We start from the raw sequence: 22,861 nt of genomic DNA, 5'->3' as shown, positions 1-22,861 counted from the left end.
CCTGGTACTTGATTACATATTTGCAGAATTGAATTTGAGGAACCTAGATATAACCCCCACTACAATAAAATTTTGGCAAAAGTGAAGTAGGAAAGATGGCTTAAAAATCCTGATACTGGCTGGGTGCAGTGGCTCACACCTGTAATCCCAGCATTTTGGGAAGCCAAGGCAGGTGACTTGCTTGAGCTCCGGAGTTTGATACCAGCCTGGGCAACATAGCAGGACCCCATCTCTACAAAAGATACAAAAGTTAGCCAGGTGTTGTGGTGCATGCCTGGAGTCCCGGCTACTCCTCTGGGAGCTGAGGTGGGAGAATCGCATGAGCCCAACAGGCAGAGGTTGCAGTGAGCTATGGTTGCACCACTGCACTCCAGTCTGGGCGAGAGAGTGTGACCCTGTCTCAAAAAAGAATCCTGATGCTAAAAACATGAAAGCATCAAATCCCGGAAGTGTTGTGTTTTGTTTTGTTTGAGACAGAGTCTCCCTTTGTTGCCCAGGCTGGAGTGCAGTGGCACCATTTCAGCTCACTGCAACCTCCACCTCCTGGGTTCAAGCGATTCTCCTGCCAGGAAAGAGCACAGGGCTCTCCTGATTCACCCTTCAGGGAGGCAGTAGGACTAGCCTGAGAGCTGGTCCAGGGATAGGAAGCCCATGAGAAATTTTGAAAACTAGTTACTTAGTCTGCTGTTTGCCTCCCAGGATTAGACAGAAAAGCAGATTTTTATGATGTTAGGATGGTGTGGGGGGTTTTCTTACTGATATCTTTCTCTGGATGCATTTACAACAAAAGCTATTTTATTTCTGTGCCATTTTTCTCTGAGCGAGTGGAGACAGAATAAGCTCCCAGTCTAACCACTAGCCATAGTGGAGAAGTCAAGGGCTAAGCGGGGACTCTGGATGTTCTTTGGCTCACTGCTGGGAACAGCTATGATCCCCCATAACTAGACTGTCAAAGCACTGCCTCGTGAGACTTCCCCCTGGAGAGCCTATCCCTGCAACTACAGTAGCTGTCACCAGGTGGCTCATTTTCATCGTTTTCCCCAAGTACAGTCATGCGTTGCTTAAAGATCTGAGAAATGCATTGTTAGGTGATTTCGTCCTGCAAACATCACAAAGTGTACTTACACAAACCTAGACGGCACAGCCTACTGCACACCTGGGCTGTAAGGTGCAAGCTATTGCTGCACACCTGGGCAGCATGATGTCTACTGAATACTGTAGGCCATGGTAACAAAACGGTAAGTATTTGTGTGTCTAAACATAGAAAAGGGACAGTAAAAATACAGTATTCAAAAGTTTTTTTTTTTTTTTTTGAGACGGAGTCTCACTCTATCACCCAGGCTGGAGTACAGTGGTGCGACCTCAGCTCACTGTAACCTCTTCTTCCTAGGTTCAAGCAATTCTCGTGCCTCAGCCTCTGGAATAGCAGGGATTACAGGAGCCTGCCACCAGGCTCAGCTAAATTTTGTATTTTTAGTAGAGACAGGGTTTCATCATGTTGGTCAGGCTGGCCTCGAACTCCTGACCTCAGGTGATACACCCGCCTCGGCCTCCCAAAGTGCTGGGATTAGAGGCGTGAGCCACCGTGCCCACCGCCAGTATTATAATCTTATGGGACCACTGTTGTATATGTGTTCCCTCACTGACTAAAACATTGTTCTGTGGCACGTGACTGTAGTAGACAGTTGAGGACTGAGATAAAGAACATTCTTCCACCTGTAAAGGTATTCCTCCCTCCCCTCATACGTTCAACACGTCATGAGAACAAGCATGTCAACATAATCTAAATATGGCAGATATTGCAAAATTCAACTATACGAAGTCCCACATGCCGTGAACTGCTTTTAAATTTCTCATGTGGACAATGACTTAAAACAACAAATAGGCTAGGTGCGGTGGGTCACATCTATAATCCCAGCACTTTGGGAGTCTGAAGTGGGAGGATCACTTAAGCCCAGGAGTTTGAGACCAGTCTGGGCAACATGGCAAAATCCCGTCTCTACGAAAAAAAAATTAGAAAATAGAATAGAAAATAGCCAGGCATGGTGGCACATACTTAGAGTCCCAGCTGCCTGGGAGGCTGAAGTGGAAGGATCACCAGAACCTGGGAGGTTGAGGCTACAGTGAACCATGATTGTGCCACTGCACTCCAGCCTGGACTACAGAGTGAGACTTTGTCTCAAAATAAACAAACAAAAAACAAATGCAGGAACAGTATGTACCTGGCTACTTCCAGCAACTCTACTCCTAACAACTCTTAGTATCCCTAATCCCTAATCCCTTACTCGGTGCCTCCCTCTTTGGAGCAGCTGAGTAGCTTTCTTTTCTGATTCTTCTTCATGATCTGGGGGACTAAGAAAAGGTTGGGGAAGGGAGAGGGAACACAGAGAACACCCCATGCAAAGGAACGGAGGGAGGGCAGGAGTAAAAAAGAAAGCTCTCAAAGGTGGGGTGGGGAGAAGTAGACCAACTTAAAAATTATTTTTGAGTCGGAAAGGCCAGGACACTGGAATTCACTAAATACAGGTGAAGGAGAAGACGGCTCCTGAGTTTCTGGTGTGGATGCTTTTATAGAATCCAGAGGAGGGTGCAGTTTGGGGACAGAAGAAATGACAGATATCCCTTTTTGAAGATGATGGATGAGTATTCCAGGACTTTGTTGATAAGCAGTTAAGGTATTATTAGAAAATTAGAAGCTGTAGAAAGTTACTGAACTGAGGAAGGACATGATGAGAGATTTTAAGATCACTATAGGCTGGACACAGAGGCTTACTCCTATAATCCCAACACATTGGGAGGTCAAGGCAGGAGGACTGCTTAAGCCAAGGAGTTCAAGACTAGACTGGGCACCATAGTGAGATCCCAATCTCTAAATTTTTTTTTTTTTTTTAAATCACAAGATCACTATGGTGGCTGAGGAAGACAGTTGACAAGAGGGAGAAAGAGTTGGAGATGAAACCAGACAGGGGCTGTTAGCCTTTATCCAGCAAGAGGTTAGAGGGCCTGAGCCAGGGCAGTGGAAGCTGAAAGCCATCCCTTCTTTGTCCAGCAGCTGACCACGTGCTAGCTCCCAACAACCGAGGAGGGTCTTCTATCAATGCTCTGTAATGTTGGGTTTTGAAGGACTTCAGGGCGTACTATAGTGACTGGCTCTTTGGGAAGAACCTGCTGCTTTCTCAAATGTTAGTTAGCTTTTAGAGTACCCAGAGAACACTGTCATAAATGATGGCAGCCACTTTGGGACCAGCTCCTCTCTTGCTAGCAGCAAGAACGTGAGTAGGAAGAGGAGAGGAAACAGTATAGAATTTGCTGGCATACAGCTCTACTGCCTCCCAGGAAGACCCTGGGAGAATTTTCACCACCCAGAAAGGTCACAAACTTGCCCCGAGGGAGTGAAAGGGTTTCATACTGAGAAGTAATGAAGGAGAAAGGGTGCTCTTTCTCCAAAAGGATCTTTTCATGACTTACTCAAGAAAACAGCTGTCCAGCCTGGCCAACATGGTGAAACCTCGTCTCTACAAAAAACAAAAACAAAAATGCAAAAATTAGCCAGGCACGCTGGTGCACACTTATAGTTCCAGCTACTGGGGAGGCTGAGGCCGGGGAACCACTTGAACCCTGGAGGTGGTAGCAGGAACTGTCGGTACAAAGACCTGGCTAGGGAAGAAGAAGAGCTCGGGCTGGTCAAGCCGAGATCGTGCCACTCCACTCCAGCCTGGGCCACAGAGCGAGACTCCGTCTCAAAACAAAACAAACAAAAAAAGCCCAAATGAATAAGTGATGATATATTCATACTATAGACACTTAATGAGTCAGTAGCACAAGTGGAATTACTAAATGGTTTATTAGGCAGATAAATGACAAATGCAAGTTGCAGAGAAGTATGAATAGTACGATTGCAACCAAGTAAAAGAGTTTCTATGTCTGTTTAAATGGAATTTTTCATGGGCATAGAGGAAGTTTTGGAAGGATTCTCACCAAATGCTACACTAGTTACCTTACAAAGGTAGAGCTGGGGAGGGTGGAGAAGATTATTAACTTCAATATGCATCTCAGCATTGTTTGAGTTCTTTCCAATGCAGATAATACTTTAATCCAATGTGATTAATAAGTTAAATTTTAAAATTAAGAAAAAGGACACTAATAAACAACATTTACTCTCTCTATATATGTATTATTATTATTTTTTTTTTTCGAGATGATGTTTCACTCTGGTCACCCAGGCTGGGCTAGAGTGCAGTGGTGTGATCTCGGCTCACTGCAACCTCTGCCTCCCGGGTTCAAGTGATTCTCCTGCCTCAGCCTTCCAAGGAGCTGGGCTTACAATCATGAGCCACCACACCTGGCTAACTTTTTGTATTTTTAGTAGAGACAGGGTTTCACCATGTGGGCCAGGCTGGCTGGTCTCAAACTCCTGGCCTCAAGTGATCCACCTGCCTCAGCCTCCCGAAGTGCCAGGATTACAGGCGTGAGCCACCACACCTGGCCAGCATTTACAATATCTTAGTTGATCTCATATTTGTATTCTGCTTTATAGTTTATTTGACATAGTCTCATTTAACTCTAATAGGATCTCTGCAAAGCAGATATTTTCATTACTGTTTTATGTGTAAAAAAAAAAAAAAACACAAAACAAAAAACCAAAAACCAATAATTAAAATAACTACAGCAGCCTAACAGGAAGCTTGTGATAATACAGTTATCATTGCATTGCCCTTGTTAGTATAACAATCCCCACTTTTCTGAATAACCCCCAATTCAGAGAGCATTTTAGGGGAGCAACAGGTGACAAGTCAGTGCTGGGCTTTGGAATTAGGACTGGCTGCATTACTTCTTCCTTGTTTACAATTTTCCTTCAGCTTTCCAATCTGTTTCCTCACTGCAAACAGCACATTTTGAAGATTAAGCAATATAATATATAATATTTAGTGTAGAGGCCGGGCATGGTGGCTCATGCCTGTAATCCCTTTGGGAGGCCGAGACCGGCGGATCACGAGGTCAGGAGATGGAGACCATCCTAACACGGTGAAATCCCGTCTCTACTAAAAATACAAAAAATTAGCTGAGCATTGTGGCGGGCGCCTGTAGTCCCAGCTACTCGGGAGGCTGAGGCAGGAGAATGGCCTGAACCGGGGAGGCAGAGCTTGCAGTGAGCTGAGATCATGCCACTACACTCCAGGTTGGGCAACAGAGAGAGACTCCGTTTCAAAAAAAAAAAAAATTTAGTGTAGAACCTGGTAAATAGAATTCAATAAACGGAAACAAAAATGAAATCACAACTTCAGTTCTCTCAGTTCTAAAATGGGCACAGTCCTGTGGTAGGGTTATTCTGAGGACTAAGAAACAACTAAGAGTTAAAGGGTCATACAAATATGTGTGATTTATATTTCTTATGATTATATGATGGGGGAGAAAGGTACAGAAAAAAATCTTTGGTAAAACACGCAGCATATAAAAACTTTATAATGTTTATGTTTAAATGTGGACATTGACTATGCCTATGACAAGGACTTAGAGGCTGGCATTTGATCCGGTGAGGACAACGTGTTTATGGTTATTATTCAAGTAATCAAGAAACGCCTTTGTTGTATAGGGGTTTTGGGCTGCCCAGGGGGTGGAAGAGGGCTGGGAATGCCTCCTTTCTCCCAGGCGTTTGACCCTAGCTGCTGGTCTATAGGAATCAGCGGGGAGCCGGGGCGCAGCGCGGCCGGAGGGTTTGGAGATGAAAGATAGGAGGATGCCGTCTGTATTCTGGTACTGGGGCAGGGACTCTGGCTCGGGCGCAGCTGGGAGCGGCGGCAGGAACTGTCGGTACAAAGACCTGGCCCAGGAGGAAGAAGAGTTCCGGGTGGCTAAGTGGTGACAACAGACGCTGAGGCAAAGTGGGAGCTCCGCGGGCCCGCGGCGCTCTGCGTTCCCGGGCAAGGGCCTTGGGATGGAGGGTGGGGGACTGAGTGTCACCGAGTCAGTCCAGTGCGGTGACTGATCTTCTTGTGACAGATGCGGGAGGGTGGGCTGGGCATGAGAACCACCGGCGATGGAGGTGTGGCTTGCGGGAGATGCTGGTGAAGGAGGAGGAGGAGGGGCGGGAGGAGTCCGTCGCTCTCCTAGGTTAATTACCACTCACTCCGCCCTCGGGACTAATGGATTCGTCGGGGCGCAGACCTGCTGGGCAGCCAGAGGGTGGCTCCTGGGTAAGTTTCAAAACCAGCGTTTCTGGAAGACCTGCTGCATACCATATCCTATACTAGGCAGTTTATATTCGTGGTATCTCATAGAATACCTTCAATAACCTTGGGAGATATTATGGCCCCCATTTTATGGAGGAGGAAACTGAGGCTTACTGAATCAAAGGATTTCCATGCAATGGGTATAATCAGGCAAATCCTAGGTGAATTGTAAGTAGTTAAAAAAAAAAAAAAAAAGAAAATAACTCAATTTAGCTACTCATCAGAAATACAGGCCGGGCATGGTGGCTCACGCCTGTAATCCCAGCACTTTAGGAGGCCAAGGCGGGCAGATCATGAGGTCAAGAGATCGAGACCATCCTGGCCAACATGGTGAAACCCCGTCTCTACTAAAAATACAAAAATTGGCTGGGCATGGTGGCTCGCACCTGTAGTCCCAGCTACTCGGGAGGCTGAGGCAGGAGAATCGCTTGAACCCAGGAGGAAGAGGTTGCAGTGAGCCGAGATCATTTGCCACTGCACTCCAGCTTGGGCTACAGAGCAAGACTCCGTTAAAAAAAAAAAAAAAAAAAAAAAGTAAAGAAAGAAATACAAACGAAACCAAACCAACAGTGGATCCCATTTTTCTGCAATCACATGGAAAACATTTAAAAGATTTATGTGTGTAAGCAAAAGTGTGATGAAAGAATTCTCTCTTAGACTGTTGTTAGAAATGTATCTTTATGACTTTTTTTTTTTTTTTTGTCAGTATCTATCTAAATTCAAAAGATAATTTGTCTTGAAAATTCCACTTTGGGAATCTATTCTTTAAAAGTAATCACACAGGTAAATGTTAATCTTATGGGAAAGGCAAGTAAAAGAGTTAAGGGTTTTTTAAATGTGATTGACCCACTATTACAGGGTTGCTGGAAAATACTAGCCTGGAGGTCCAATCAGCTCTATCCAATTCCAGTAATCATGACCCTCAGGCAGCTTCGCCATAATCACTGCACTCTGGCATCACCAGGACCCACAGGCCCCTTTTCCAAGTATAAGGGCTGTTTACCTGCAGTAGTGCACATTTCTTGCAAGGCCTCTTTCAAGTTGTTCTTCTTCCTTCCTTTATTTATTTATTTATTTATTTATTTATTTATTTATTTATTTATTTTTTGAGACTCTCAGGCTGGAGTGTGGTGTCACAATCTCAGCTCACTGCAACCTCTGCCTCCTGCATTTAAGCAATTCTCCTGCCTCAGCCTCCTGAGTAGCTGAGATTACAGGCATGTGCCACAACACCCAGCTGATTTTGGAGTTTTTGGTTTGTTTTTTTTTTTTTTCTGTTTTTTGCTTTGAGATGGAGTTTCACTCTTGTCACCCAGGCTGGAGTCCAATGGTGCGATCTCAGCTCACTGCAACCTCCACCTCCTGGGTTCAAGTGATTCTCTTGACTCAGCCTCCCAAGTACCTGGGACTACAGGCGTGCACCACCACACCTGGCTAATTTTCGTATTTTTAATAGAGACGGGGTTTTGCCACATTGGCCAGGCTGGTCTCGAACTCCTGGCCTCAAGTGATCCTCCTGCCTCAGCCTCCCAAAGTGCTGGGATTACAGACGTGAGCCACTGCACCCGGCCTCTTTCTTTTCTTCAGAGAGGAAGTCATATTATGTTGCCCAGGCTGGAGTGCAGTGACTATTCACAAGTGTGATCCTAGTGCACTGCAACCTCCAACTCCTGGCCTCAAGAGATCTTCCTATCTCAGCTTCCCCAGTAACTGGGACTATAGGTGTGCACCACCCATCCACTACTTCCAAGATTTAAAGAATCCAAAGTTTTAAGAACCTATATTTTGAACACTCATAGGTGAGTCTAAGACATTGCTTCTTGATCTTGATAGCACAATAGAATAATAATGTGACCTTAAAAAAAAAGAAAAGCAGCCAATACACAGGCAGCATTCCAGCCCTGCAAATCACAACCTGTGGGTGTGGAGCCCAAGCCTCAGGATTTTTTTAAGCCTCCCGATGATTCCAAAGTGCAGTCAAAGCTGAGAACCATATGCCTCCCCCCTTTCATAGTGGCTACAGGACCAGGAGCATCAGCAGAAATGCAGTGGGCTCAGGTTCTACTCCAGACCTGCTGGACCAGAATTCATGCTTTAACAGGAAGCCAAAGTAATTCACACAAACATTAATATTTGAGATAGACTGTGGTGAGGTTTTGGATTTATTTCAACCCTTCTCCTGTACTGGCCCCACCCTGACTGCTTCAGGGACAGGCTGGCACTAAGATAAAGTGCACCTGGGCCATAGTTCATTCTACTGACATCTCCCAAGCAACTCCTAAGAGGAAGGAACTATTCTAGAAGGGACCTGCAACCATTCCCCCAGATCCCTAAGCTCTGGATGGACAAATGCAGGCTGAGTAGGAACTAGCTTCGAAGCTATATAAATGTTGACAGTCAGAACTCTAGGTTTGGTGGAGACTTAGAGTAAATCAACAATGTGAGACATGTAGCAAAACTTCAGACACAAACAGGTTGCATTCATTGGTCCCTACCACCTCTCACGGGACCTCAGAACTGGTCTGCCCACCTCCGGTCTCGAACCAACTCATGCTGTCATTACAGAATATTTTACAACATAAATCTGGCTGTGCTATTTCTTCCCTGCTTAACATCCTCTGAAAGTCCCTGGACATCCTCAGTTTCAAAGTTAAACTCATGAGCTTGGCATACAGGGCCCTCCACCAACTGATCCAGTTGATCCTTAATTCTTGAGAACCCACATGTGCCTGTTCTGCTTTTCAGGAGTCACAAATGAACTCCTGGCCTTTTCTCAAACTGCCATGCTCCCTAGCTTGTCTGTCTGTTCCCCCCGTACCTCCTCTACCCACCTGGAAACTGTTCCTATCAAGTTTCTCCTCCAGGATCACAATCTTGGTGAATATCCTCCTGATTGGCCCTCATCCCAGTGAAGGGATGAACAAGACATAATTAGGAAGAGGCCTGTCACCTGACTTTGGGGGTTTTTTTGTTTGTTTTTTTTGAGACACAGTCTCACTCTTTTGCCCAGGATGGAGTGCAGTGACATGATCATGACTCACTGCAGCCTCAACCTCCTGATCTCAAGTAATCCTCCCACCTCAGCCTCCCAAGCAGCTGGGACTACAGGCACGCATCACCACACCCGGCTAATTTGTTATTGTTGTTGTTGTTATTTTGTAGAGATGAGGTCTCACTCTGCTGCCCAGGCTGGAGTGCAGTGGCACAATCATGACTCACTGTAGCTGTGACCTCCTGGTCTCAAGCGATCCACCTCAGCCCTCGAGTAACTGGGACTGCAGGCACGCACCACCACACCTGGATAATTTTTGTATTTTTTTGTAGAGACAGGGTTTCACCATGTTGTCCAGGCTGGTCTCGAATTCCTGCTCAAGCTGTCCTCCCACCTTGGCCTCCCAAAGGTGAGATTACAGTCATGAGCCACTGTGCCCGGCCCTGACTTTTGATCTGAAGGCCTGTCCAGTGAGAGCAGTTTGACTCTGTTCTCAAGGCACAGCTTTTAAGAGCCAAGCCCCACCTGAGCTTGGACACACCGGGATACAGTTTTAAGTGTTTAACAGAAACCCAAATTACCAGTGACATAAACCAAGGGTTCTCAACCATGGCTGGGGAGCATTTTAAATATCCAATGCCGGCCAGGAGCCACCAGTGGCTCACGCCTGTAATCCCAGCAGTTTGGGAGGCCGAGGTGGGTGTATCACCTGAGGTCAGCAATTCAAGACTAGCCTGGCCAACTTGGTGAAACCCCATCTCTACTAAAAATACAAAAAATGAGCCGGGCATGGTGGCAGGTGCCTGTAATGCCAGCTATTGGGAAGCTGAGTCAGGAAAATTGCTTGAACCCAGGAGACGGAGGTTGCAGTGAGCTGAGATTGTGTGAGAGTCTGTCTCAAAAAATTATCCAATGCCAGGCTATACCTTAGGCCAATTATATCAGAAATTTAGGAGAAGTGGCAAGCATCAGTTTTTGTTTTTGTTTTTGTTTTTTTGAGATAGAGTCTCGCTCTGTTGCCCAGGCTGGAGTGCAGTGGCGTGATCTCGGCTACTGCAAGCTCCGCCTCCCAGGTTCACACCATTCTCCTGCCTCAGTCTCCCTAGTAGTTGGGACTACAGGCACCCGCCACCATACCCGGCCAATTTTTTTTTTTTTTTTTTTTTTGGATTTTGAGTAGAGACGGGGTTTCACCTTGTTAGACAAGATGGTCTCGATCTCCTGACCTTGTGATCGGCCCACCTCGGCCTCCCAAAGTGCTGGGATTACAGGCATGAGCCACTGCACCCGGCAGTATATATATTTTTTTAAAGCTGCACAGTGATCCTAATGTTCAGGTAAGCTTGAGAAACATTGGCTCAAACAATTGGAGGTTTATTTTATTCCATGGGACACTCCTGACCTGACGAGACTACTGTGTACCACCCAAAAAGCCAGCCTTCTTTTCACTGCCATTTCACCATCCCTAGGGCAGGGCCATTATCCACGAGGTCCAACTAGGCTCATAACTCGTCCAAGCACCAGGATGCAGGAGGGGAAGGGCATGGCCTGGGAAGAGGCATACACCATTTTTGCTTATGGCCCATTGGCTGGGATCTAGTCACACGGCTGTGTTTTATGCAAGGGAAGCTGGGAAATGTAGTCTTTATTCCAAGTGGCCATTGCTCAGCTAAAATCTTAGGGGTCTGTTAATACAGAAGAGAAGATGGCTAAGGGGGGAATCTAGCAGAGCTCAACCTAAGGAACAATATCCGCAAGAACAGCATGATCATGTACTGGGATAAGATGTGGCAGTGTGTTCCCCGCCACCTGGAGAAGTCATCACGCCAGGAGAAAACCACAGCTCGAAGGCAGTCAGATATTCACTCAGTCCACAACTCAATTCTTCTTTCTCAGTCACCACAGCCAATATACTGGCCTTCCTCCTGTTCCATGAGCACACCCAGAACTCTTCATCAGATGGCCTTGTGCTTGCCACCAAAGAGCTTCTGCCCAGAGTTTCTCCTGTCATTTGGATCTCAGAGAAGTATCCTTTTTTTTTTTTTTTTCTTTTTCTTTCTTGTTTTTTTTTCCTGAGGCAGAATCTTGTTGTGTGGCCCAAGCTGGAGTATAGTGCTTGGCTCACTGCAACCTCTGCCTCCTGGGTTCAAGCGATTCTCCTGCCTCAGCCTCCCTAGTAGTTGAGATTACAGGTGCCCATCACCACACCTGGCTAGTTTTTGCATTTTTAGTAGAGATGTGGTTTCACCATGTTGGCCAGGCTGGTCACGAACTCCTGACCTCAAGTGATCCGTCCGCCTCAGTCTCCCAAAGTGCTGGGGTTACAGGGGTGAGCCACTGCACCCGGCTTGCATTTATTTTTTTTTTTTCCCATAGTGCTTATAATCTCTCTCTCTCTCTCTCTCCCTCTCTCTTTTCAGAGACGGGGTCTTGCTTTATTTCTCAGGCAAGAATGCAGTAGTGCAATCTTGGCTCACTGAAGCCTCAACCTCCAGGGCTCAAGGGATCCTCCTGCCTCAGCCTCCCAAGTAGCTGGGATTACAGGCACATGCCACTAAATATGGCTTTTTATTTTCTGTAGAGATGGAGGTCTCACTGTGTTGCCAAGGCTGGTCTTGGACTCCTGGGCTCAAGCAATCCTCCCGCCTTGGCCTCCCAAAGCACTGAGATTATAGATGTGAGCCACTGCATGCAGCAGTCCTTGTAATCTTGAGATAGACTACTAGGGTTCAAATCCTAGCTCCACCATTCACTAGTCATCTGATCTTTCTATGTCTCAGTTTTCTCATCTATAAAATGGGGATGATAATAGTGCCTGTCTTTACCTGTAAAGTTAAAGTTAAAACGGTAAATGTTATGTGTGTATTTTATGGAGCATTTTCAAATTTTACTGCGCGTTTTAAGAACACTTGGTTGTCTCTTTCAGGTTTTCACCCCCAGGCTCCTTGCGGGTCGCCAATAATAATCTTGTTGCTATTAATACATCCAGTGCTAAGTCCTCAGTCCTGGCCCAGCAACAGCATCTGACGCTGCTCATCCGCAGATTGCTCCCTCCTCCCTGTCACCTTTCTTCACGTGATCTCCAGAACACCAGACCCCTGTGGTTTTTGTCCCACCTCAAAGCTCCCGCCATCTGCCTGACCTTTCCACTTTGACCTGTCCCAGACCTCAGTCCTCGGACCACTTCCACTCCTTGGCAAGGGACTGAGTCTCCTGATTTTCAATGCCATCCATATGCTGTTAATTCCTGAGGATCTATCTCCAGGCCCTGACCTCTCTCCTGGACTCCGCCCTGTGTAGCCAGCTGCCTCCTCAAATCCTAGAGGCATTTCAAAGTTAATATTTCCAAAACCAAACTGATCTTCCCCAAACCCATTTGGACTATCGTCTTCTCCATCTCGATGAAAAGCAGGTCACCTTTCCAGTTTGCACAAGCCAAAAAACGGAGTCATCATCAATGTCTCTTTCTCTCATGTACTCCACAGCCAATCTGTCAAGAAATCTCAGGCTCTGCCTTCACACACAATCAAAATCCAACCATTTCTCCACCTTCTCCACCTCCACAGTGATTGGTCCACGCCACCCCTACCTCTCACCTGGATTATCCCGCTTCTCCCTTTGTGCCCTCTGTCTTTTCTCAATCCAGTGGTCAAAGTGGTTCTTCTAAAACAGAAACCAGGCCGGACGTGGTGGCTCACACCTGTAATCTCAGCACTTTGGGAGGCCAAGGCAAGTGGATCACTTGAGGTCAGGAGTTCAAGACCAGCCTTGCCAATATGGTGAAACCCCATCTCTAATAAAATTACAAAAATTAGCTGGCCGTGGTGGCATGCACCTGTAATCCCAGCTACTCAGGAGGCTGAGACAGGAGAACTGCTTGAACCCAGGTGGCGGAGGTTGCAGCAAGCTGAGATCCCACCACCCCACTCCAGCCTGCGTAAAAGAGCAAGACTCTGTCTCAAAAATAAATAAATAAATAATAAAACAGAAACCATGTTATGTGACCCTTTGTTCATTACTTTGCAGTGGCTCCTGTCTCACTTGCAATAAGAGTCACAGCCTTTGTAAGGGCTTACCTGCACCTAGACAGTCCTGAGAAACCTTATAACCACCCTGATACTGCCTCCCAGGTGCCTCCCCAGGGTCTGCCCTTCCTGTTCCTTCAGTCCCAGTCCTCCCTGTGCAAAGGGCTCCCCTTCTCCAAGGTGTTGCTCAAATGCCACCTTCTCTGAGGAACCTGTTGAGCCTCTGCCTGGTGTCATAACTCTGACATCCTCCTTGCCTGCTTTGTCTTTCTCCACTCCACTTACAACCTCCAACATGCCTCGTTTCCCTCATTTTATTTCTTGTCATTTTCCCCAACTAGAATGGAATCTCCTTGTCTTATCATTATTTTTCATTTTTGCTATATTCCCGGTACTTAGAATTGTGTCTGGTACACAGGTGTTAAATACATATGTGCTAAATGAGAGGAAAGTGATTGAATTAAAAGTCATTTTTCTCCAGCATTGTGGGTCTGTTTCTTCATAGTATAAAGAACTCAGATGTATCATTGATTTTGCAAACATTGTCCTACTTTGTTCTTTGCCTTTTAATTTTTTTTTTTTTTGGCAGGGTCTCACTCTGTCACTCAGGCTGGAGTGCTGTGGCATGATCTCGGTTCACTGCAGCCTCCGCCTCCTGGGTTCAAGTGATTCTCCCACCTCAGTCTCCCAAGTAGCTAGGACTCAGGAGCACACCACCACGCCTGACTAATTTTTGTATTTTTGGTTAGAGATGGGGTTTCACCAGGTTGCCCAGGCTGGTATTGAACTCCTGGACTCAAGGGATCTGTTGGCCTCAGCCTCCCAAAGTGTTAGGATTACAAGCATGAGCACTGCACCCAGCCTGCCTTTTTATTTTATGGGTTTGTTTCCATGCAGGAAGTTTGATTATTATGTAGGCAATGTATTAATTTAATTTTTTAATTTGTAGTTTCCAGATTTTATGTCATACTGAGAGAAACTTTCTTTTATGTGTGTTTGTGTCTCTCTGTGTGTGTATTTATATATATTTGTTGTGGTAAAGTACACACATAAAATTTAACATTTTAACTATTTTTTAAGTGCGGAGATCTATGACATTAAGTACATTCACACTATAGTGCAATCATCATCATCAGTTATCTCCAGAACTTTTCAACCTCTCAAACTGAAACTCTGTACCCCTGAATAATAACTCCCCATTTCTTTCTTCCCCAACCCCTCACAACCACCATGCTTCCTCCTGTGTCTTTGAGTCTGACTAGGCATCTTATACAAATGGAATATACATTTTTTAATGTTTAGAAATTAACGGACATGTTCTGGAATGTTGCAAAGCCAAAACATTCTTTTTAATTTTTTTAAAATAGAGACAGGGTCTTGCTTTGTTATCCAGGCTGCTCTTGAACTCCTCAGCTCAAGTGATTGTCACACATCAGCCTCCCAAAGTGCTGGGATTACAGGCATGAGCCACCACTCCGGGCCCCCAAACATTCTTGAGCTACACTATGGTTCGGATATGGTTTATCTGCACCCAATCTCATTGAAATGTGATCCCCAGTGTGGCAGTGTTAAGGGGTGGGGCCTACTGGGAAGTGTTCGGGTCATGGGGGCAGGTGCCTCCTGAATGGCTTGGCGCAGTTCTTGAGGAAGTGAGTGAGTTCTTGCTCTCAAGGGACTGGGAATGAATCAGTTCCCAGGAGAGTAGGTTGTTACAAAGCCAGGACACTCTTCATGTTTTCTTTTCTTTGCTTGAGTCCGCTTACCCTTTGACTTTCTGTGCCATATTATGACACAGCATGAAAGCCTTCTTCAGAAGCCAGAGCCATGCCCTTGAACTTCCCAGCCTGCAGAACCATGAGCTAAATACAACTCTTTCTTATATAAATTACCCAGTCTCAGGTGTTCTTTTATAGCAACACAAAATGGACTAGTAAAAGATATTTCTTTTTTTTTTTTTTTTTGAGATGCAGTTTTACTCTTATTGCCCAGGCTGGAGTGCAATGGCTTGATCTCGGCTCACTGCAACCTCCGCCTCCTAGGTTCAAGCAATTCTCCTGCCTCAGCCTCCCAAGTAGCCCACCACCATGCCCAACTAATTTTTTGTATTTTTAGTAGAGATGGGGTTTCACCATGTTGGCCAGGCTGGTCTCAAACCCCTGACCTCAGATGATCCTCCCACCTCAGCCTCTCAATGTGCTAAGATTACAGGTGTGAGTCACCATGCCCCAGCTGTAAAAGATATTTCAATCTGTGCATGCTCTGATCCACCTTACCCTAGCTCCCAAGTTATAGTTTATCTCTAGTAAAGACTTGCCACTGTCTGTCCAAGACTTCTAGGGGCTGTGCATCCTCTTCTGCTATTTCTCAGCATGTGATTCACATGGCACCAGTGACTCAGTGGCCAGTGAACCATATAAAACAACAGCTTACTGGAGTTCACACCAGATCTAATGACTCTCCATCCAGACCTGGCAGAACTGAAGAATCAGCATTTGACCCAGGCACTCCGTTGCCATCCCCTGCTAGGAACTCTCAGAGTTAAAGATCAACCATGAGTGGCTACTTGATCTGGAAGAGGGCACACTGTCGTAGAAGCCTGGGGCCTAAACCCTCACCCCTTGGTTGCTGGTGCTTTCTGTGAAATGAGTATAAGAATTCCTGTGTCACAGAGAAATGAAGTTGGAAGACCATACCCTCTGTGGCCATGTTTTGCAAGCTCTGAAATACATACAACATAAAAAAGCTGTTAGCATTACCTTCAAGCCCCCAGTCCTGTCTCTGCAGCCTCTGCCACAGGGTCCAGGCCAAAAAAAGACAAAAGCATCCATAGAGTTGACATCGTGGTGGTGGGGGGCACACAGAATCTACAAGCAAGGGTGGGGAAATAGGTGTCAAACAACTCTCTTTTATATTAATAATTGAAAGAAACACTGTATTAGCCCTTTAAAAATGTTAAGTGCATTCATGTACTTTCTTTTTTTTTTTTTTTTCTTTTTTTTTTTTTTTTTTTTTAAGACAGAGTCTCGCTCTGTCGCTCAGGCTGGAGTGCAGTGGCCGGATCTCAGCTCACTGCAAGCTCCGCGTCCCGGGTTTATGCCATTCTCCTGCCTCAGCCTCCTGAGTAGCTGGGATTACAGGCGCCCGCCACCTCGCCCGGCTAGTTTTTTGTATTTTTTAGTAGAGATGGGGTTTCGCCGGGTTAGCCAGGATGGTCTCAATCTCCTGACCTCGTGATCTGCCCCTTCTCGGCCTCCCAAAGTGCTGGGATTACAGGCTTGAGCCACCGCACCTGGCCTCATGTACTTTCTTTTTTGTATCTTGTGAGATGGGTGTAATTATCCTCCTTCTATACATGAGAAAACGAAAGGTCAAAATGAGATTTTTATGGGAGGAGGAAGCCAAACCCAGCTCTGCCAACGGCAGCTCAGCTACCACCCATGTGACATTTGGCCAAGTCACCTGAGGCCTTGGTTTTCTTTGCTACAACGTAGGCCTGATGGCTGTATTCACTCAATGGTGAAGGTAGGTATTGGGTAAGATAAGGTATGTGCTCAGCCCAACGTTGGGGCTGGCACATTGCATGACTTTGTGAGTCTAGTTCCAGGATATCTGCTCCTGATTCTCTGCTCTCAGCCTCATATTGAGGAACGTCAGGGGACCCTAAAAAATACAAGAGGAATGAAGACAGATGGGGATGGCTGCTGGAATCTGGCCATGTTCTGCCCAGAAACAAACTAGGTGAAGAGTAAAGAGTTCTATTCTGAGACTATTAAAATGTCTGTTGACCACAGCAGGCTCCCCCTGGATCTAGTCACTAAACACAGCTATTGGACCAGGGCAGAGCTGGGACTAGGAAGACACAGGGGTTGATCGAGATACTACCCAAACCCAATTTGGAGTTCCTATTGTCCTGCTTTTCCCCAAAGGCAACTTCAGTTGGAGAGAGTACAATTCAGTGGGCAAAGTTGTGAGTCAACCACAGGAATGTCTGTCTGGGTCACTTTACCTGATATTTCCAGGTACTGAGAGCTTCCTTGCTCCCTGCCTGGAGCCTGAAGCTGCTGGGGGCAGTTGCAGAAGACGCCTAGAGCCCTTCTCCCTCTTTCCTGTGCAGGCCCTTGGAAAACCGTTTCTCTCTCTCACGCTCGTTCCTTCCTTCGATATTTGTTGGGCACCTGATATATGCCAGGTTTCAAGAGCAAGAAAGAAAATAAAATGCTCCAAAAGACATTTAAAAAAGAAATTATTCTAAAGATAATACACATTAAAATTAAGCATGGCTGGGCGTGGTGGCTAACACCTGTAATCCAGCACTTTGGGAGGCCGAGGTGGGCGAATCACTTGAGATCAGGAGTTTGAGACCAGCCTGGCCAACATGGCAGAACCCCATCTCTACTAAAAATACAAAAATTAACTGGGCGTGGTGGCACATGCCTGTGTTAGAAACAAGCGCTTGGTCCCTCAAAGAAGTACCAGCACTCAGGCAAATAGTTTTCTCAGCAAGGCAATTACTTCTACAGAAGGGTGCTGCCTGTGTCAGCCATGATCAGAAGAGCACCCCAACAAAGGAGAGAAGAGATTTTTATCCCTAACGCAGTTCCTGTTTCTGTGGCCTTTCCCCATTGGCTGGAGTTGGGCCTCACAATCTAAGCTGACCTGATTGGCTAAGACTTAAAATTCTCCAAATAGGGTAAACACGCCATTTGCTAAAAGAGGAGTAGGGAGGAGAGACTGTTAGGCAGGAGGGAAGGCATGCCTAGGCATCCCTGGACACATATGGGCACAGCAAGGGGGTTGGTTACAGAACAGAAGGAAGTTTGAAACTCTTTCCAAATAAGGTAGTGAGATGAGGACTTTGAAAGCCAAAGTGGAGAAAGGGGAAAGCAGGGAGAAGGCTAGCTTATAACCTTACAACTGATAAACAGGAACTTAAGTTTTGAGGAGGAACTTAGTTGTGCTAACACCTGTAATCCTAGCTACTCTGGAGGCTGAGGCACAAGAATCGCTTGGATCCGGGAGGTGGAGGTTGCAGTGAGCCGAGATCACGCCTGGCGACGGAGCGAGACTGTCTCAAAAAGAAGTTTTTTAATAAAATAAAATATAGCTCACAATGACTGAGCAGTCAGTTTGCCAGGGTAGGCACTAGGTGTTCGCTCACAGACTCCTCACAGAGCCCTCTGAAAGATGTAGGAACAAAGGGACTTAAGAACACACAGAGAGAGCAAACTGTTAGGGTCGAGGGGTTGTCGAGACAGGATTCTTCAGCGGAGGCTGTGTCAGCTGTCAGCTACGGGAAACCAGGAGAAAGGGTTGTTTACAAAAAGTAACAGCAAGTGGAAGGCAGGAGGTGGGAGAGGGATGAGTATGCGTGTAGGGCAGGCAGAGATGGGGTTGGAGGGAGGGGTCGCTGCCTCCTAGGAAGGGCCTTAGCTGTGGGACCGCCCACGTGGTGGTTATATAGAGAGATGACGAATATGTAATCGGACCTGTATTTTATGATTCCTCTAGAGTTAAAATGGGGAGCACTGCAGGGGGCGTTCCCGGGTGCCATAGAGGAGGCCTGCTGCAGTGGGATCTAAATGGAGGGCTAAATTCGAAGGAGATTTCTGAGGCAGAGTCTTAGACTTTAGCAGCTATTTCTCAGAGCCGTTTCCTCAGTCTCCTGTGGGAAGGTGCGGCAAGCGCCTCACAAGCACCATGTTAGGGTCTCAACTCATGCTTCTGTCCTGTGCCTGATCCCTTCCTGGGCTCCCCTACCGCTGTCCTCTCCTGCTCCAGGGGACCCAGGTCATGGCTCACCTTCTTGCTCTGTCCACCTAGGGGAGAGACAGTGATGGTCTCTCCAGAAATAGACATTTCCAAGGAGATTTCTGAACATCTCAGATTAAGAATTACTGAAGGGTATCTCTGAATCCAGCTGACCTTCTTGGTCCAGGTAGTTGTTCACACTGATGGCTATTAATCAACGAAACGTGGACATTAGGGAGCAAGACAACTGTTTTATTAAAGTTTTAGAGTAGGTCAGGTACGGTGGCTCACGCCTGTAATCCCGTCACTTTGGGAGGCCGAGGTGGGTGGATCATCTGAGATCAGGAGTTCAACACCAGCCTGGCCAACATGGCGAAACCCCGTCTCTATTAAAAATACAAAAAATTAGCATGCTCCTGTAATCCTTACTTGGGAGGCTGAGGCAGGAGAATCGCTTGAGCGTGGAAGGCAGAGGTTGCAGTGAGCTGAGATCATGCCATTGCACTCCAGCCTGGGTGACAGGAAAACTCTGTTTCAAAAAATAAATAAATACAGTTTTAGAATAAAACTTTTATTTAGATAAAGTGACATGCAAGTTTTCAAAAATGACTAAAACTTTAGGGTTGGAATCAAATCTGGGATTTAAATTCTGGCTTTGTTACATGTGGACTTGAACCAGGTACTTAACCTCCCTCAACCTCTGTTTCTTCATCTGAATATGAGGATGAAATAATATGTGTGGTGTGTGCAGCAAATATATATTGTTACTAATGTTTTCACCTCAGCTAAAGCATTTTGTAGAAATTCCATGTGTTAAAACCATCAGCTGATCCACATGACCTGTCACTGAAAAAAAATTATTAACAAGCATTGAGAGGTAGTAAGCTTTCTTTTGTAGATACTGTCTTTTCTAGACATCTTAGAAGGCATATTATGGATAAAACAGATTCACTAAAGATTGTAACAAGATAGGGAGAAAGGAACGTACTGACCAGGAAGCATTTTACAACTGATGAAGAGATAAAGGGCCTTTGAAAAGTTATTCCACCTCACCAGGGATCAAAGAGACTGTACTTTTATCAAACTAATAGTCAGTCTTCTTCCTTTCTTTTCTTTCTCTTTCATTCTTTCTTTCTTGAGAATAGCAGGGATGATAAGGACACTGTGAATTAAGCACTCTCATAAATGGCTAGTAGTATTCTAAAGAGATACATCTTTCTTTTCCCTTCCCTTCCCTTCCCTCCCCTCTCCTCCATTTTATTGTGGATAATTTCAAACACACCCAAAAGCAGAGAGAGTAGAATCATGAACTTCCAAGCACCTGTCACCCAACAACAATTTTTATTTTGTTTTGTCACTGATATTGTTTGACCTATTTCCTACCCCCATCAACGCTGTTTGTTTTGTTAGAGCTTTTTAAAAATAAATTTCAGACATCAACTCTTCAGATAATATTTCAAAAGAAAATGATCTCTAATAGACAATAAATGCTTAAACATAACCAAAATGCCTTCATAACACCTAACAAAATTAGTAACCATTTCTTAATATTAAAAATACATCTGATTAGAAAGTAGTACTTGCTTCGTGCATTTCGACCCAGTAACTTTGCTCCTCCTTTTCTTTTTAACTTTTCTTTCTTTCTTTCTTTTTTTTTTTTTTTTTGAGACGGAGTCTCTCTCTGTCGCCCAGGCTGGAATGCAATGGTGCAATCTCGGCTCACTGCAACCTCCACCTCCTGGGTTCAAGCGATTTTCCCTGCCTCAGACCTCGACTAGGTGGGATTACAGGCGCCCGCCACCACGCCTGGCTAATTTTTGTATTTTTAGTAGAGACAGGGTTTCCCCATGTTGGCCAGGCTGTTCTTGAACTCCTGACCTCAGATGATTCAGCCACCTATGCCTCCCAAAGTGCTGGGATTACAAGCATGAGCCACTGCACCTGGCCTGCTACTCCTTTTCAACCTAATTACAGAAAAAAGGTTTATATTGTAAAAAACGTCACCTTATCCCTTATTTGTAAGAGAAAATGCATAATGGAAAAAATCTTGAATAGCTAACAACAGTAAATTATGGTATGTTCATGCAATGATGTTTATAAAGTTTTAAGGTTGAGTGGGAATATTGATAGGTAATGCAATTAAAATCAAACAGGATTTAAAATTACAGTATTCAGTATGATCCAGCAATCCTACTACTGGGTATTTATTCAAAGTAAAGGGAATCAGTATATCAAAGAGGCATCTGCACTCCCATATTTACTGCAGCACCATTCACAATAGCCAAAATATCAATCAACCTAAGTATCCATCAACAGACGAATGGTTAAAGAAATGTGGTATATATTCAAATGGAAAACTATTCAGCCACAAAAAGGAATAAAATCCTGACATGGATGAACCTGGAGGACATTATGGTAAGCAAAATAAGCCAGGCACAGAAAGACAAATATTACACGTTCTCACTCATATACGAAATCTTTTTATGCTTTATTTTTATTTTATTTTTTTTGAGATGGAGTCTTGCTGTGTTGTGCAGGCTGGAGTGCAATGGATCAATCTCAGCTCACCACAACCTCCACCTCCCGGGTTCAAGCAATTCTCCTGCCTCAACCTCCCCAGTAGCTGGGATTACAGGCATGCACCACCACGCCTGGTTAATTTTTTTGTATTTTTAGTAGAGACGGGGTTTCTCCATGTTGGTCAGGCTGGTCTTGAGCTCCCAACCTCAGGGGATCCACCGTCTCGGCCTCCTAAAGTGCTGGGACTACAGGTGTGAGCCACCACCATGCCTGGCCATATATGAAGTCTTTTAAAAAGTTGATCTCACAGAAATAGAAAGTAGAATAGTGGTTACTAGAGGCTGGGAAGGGTAGGAGGGAAAGGAAAATAGGGAGAGGTTGGTTAAAGGATACAAAATTATAGCTAGATAAGAGAAATAAGCTTTACTATTCTACAGCACGATAGAGTGACTAGAGCCAACAACAATTTATCATATACATTCAAATTGCTAGAAGAGAGGATTTTGAATGCTCCAAAGATAAAGAAATGATAAATGTTTGAGGTTATGAATATATTGGTTACTCTGTATATTAGTCAGGGTTCTCTAGAGGGACAGAACTGATAAGAACTGATATCCTATATCCATATATATATCTTATATATATAATATATATATGGGAGCTTATTATTAACTCAATCACAAGGTCCCACAACAGGCCATCTGAGGAGCAAGGAAGTCAGTCCAAGTCCCAAAACTGAAAAATTTGGAGTCCACGTTCAAGGGCAGGAAGCATCCAGCACGGGAGAAGGAAATAAGCTGGGAGGCTAGGCCAATCTAGTCTTTCCACGTTTTTCTACCTGCTTTATATTCTAGCCAAGCTGGCAGCTGATTAGATGGTGCCCACCCAGATTAAGGGTGGGTCTGCCTTTTCCAGCCCACTGATTCAAATATTAGTCTCCTTTTGGCAACACCCTCACAGACACACCCAGGATCAATACTTTGTATCCTTCAATCCAATCAAGTTGACACTCAGTATTAATCATCACACTCTGATTAGACCACTACACATTACATACATCAAAACATCACCAAGTACCCTAGAAATATGTACAATTATTATGTGGTAATTTTTAAAATAATTTTTTAAAAAGAGAGAAATCAACCAGGGGATGATACAAGAGATAGAAAGTAGGCATGAAAAAATACCTTAAGGCCGGGCGCGGTGGCTCAAGCCTGTAATCCCAGCACTTTGGGAGGCCGAGACGGGCGGATCATGAGGTCAGGAGATCGAGACCATCCTGGCTAACACGGTGAAACCCCGTCTCTACTAAAAAATACAAAAAACTAGCCGGGTGAGGTGGCGGG

The 22,861-nt window shown here is 45.2% G+C and overlaps 1 long non-coding RNA gene across 1 annotated transcript in view; it reads right to left on the bottom strand.

Annotated features, from left to right (window-relative positions):
- Positions 1–17,789, bottom strand: part of LOC111528198 — a 39,868-nt gene extending 22,079 nt beyond the window's left edge. Inside the window, exons 1-2 of the long non-coding RNA XR_002726900.2 lie at positions 17,254–17,789; positions 16,004–16,111 (exon numbers count right to left, since the gene is read on the bottom strand). This is a non-coding gene — a long non-coding RNA (uncharacterized LOC111528198). The remainder of the gene's footprint in view (positions 1–16,003; positions 16,112–17,253) is intronic.
- Positions 17,790–22,861: the final 5,072 nt, after the last annotated feature.

The sequence above is a fragment of the Piliocolobus tephrosceles genome, chromosome 15 (assembly GCF_002776525.5).
Source record: "Piliocolobus tephrosceles isolate RC106 chromosome 15, ASM277652v3, whole genome shotgun sequence".
In the NCBI taxonomy this organism is placed as follows: Eukaryota; Metazoa; Chordata; class Mammalia; order Primates; family Cercopithecidae; genus Piliocolobus; species Piliocolobus tephrosceles.
This window is presented reverse-complemented; position numbering and strand designations above follow the sequence as displayed.